Source organism: Penaeus monodon, chromosome 30, assembly GCF_015228065.2.
Source record: "Penaeus monodon isolate SGIC_2016 chromosome 30, NSTDA_Pmon_1, whole genome shotgun sequence".
Lineage (NCBI taxonomy): Eukaryota > Metazoa > Arthropoda > Malacostraca > Decapoda > Penaeidae > Penaeus > Penaeus monodon.
The window spans coordinates 35550097-35550626 of NC_051415.1; the positions used below are offsets into that span (position 1 = coordinate 35550097).

At 36.6% G+C, this 530-nt stretch overlaps 1 protein-coding gene across 1 annotated transcript in view; it reads right to left on the reverse strand.

Moving 5' to 3' along the window:
- Window positions 1-530, reverse strand: part of LOC119592749 (PHD finger protein rhinoceros-like) — a 63459-nt gene that overhangs the window by 44677 nt on the left and 18252 nt on the right.

Sequence of the window (530 nt, forward strand, 5' to 3'; positions counted from 1 at the left end):
AGGGCCTTTGAGTTAATATCTGTATCACTGTTGTAGAGGCTCTTGCATGTGATGCAACCTGTGCTTTTATTAGGTCTATACCTTTTACTTTTCACTACTGTAACAAACTGCTTTGATTCTGTGTGATTTGTCCACTTGGAAGTGAAAGTTTTCTTAATTTAGTGTTACCAACACACTAGCTTTGTAAAATCTTTTTCCATGCAAATAAAATGCTCAAAGTCAGAAAGAAAAGTTATGCAAGCTACAATAGATAACTTCAACCTTACTCTTGGAGAACCTTTCCTCCAGCCCTACCAGCTGGAGGATACATATCACTTTCAAAAAAACAAACTGCTGCAGAGGGGATACAACTATATTCTTCTCCACAACAAGTTATAAGCTGTGTGCAGACCTCAATCCTCTCATTTGCTGTCAAGTCATGGGACCAACTTGATAGCTTACATATGGTCAATCAATGTGAGAGATCACACTTTTTCATAAAATTACAAAATGACAACACATGTAAAGACACAATGTCATAACTTACTCAT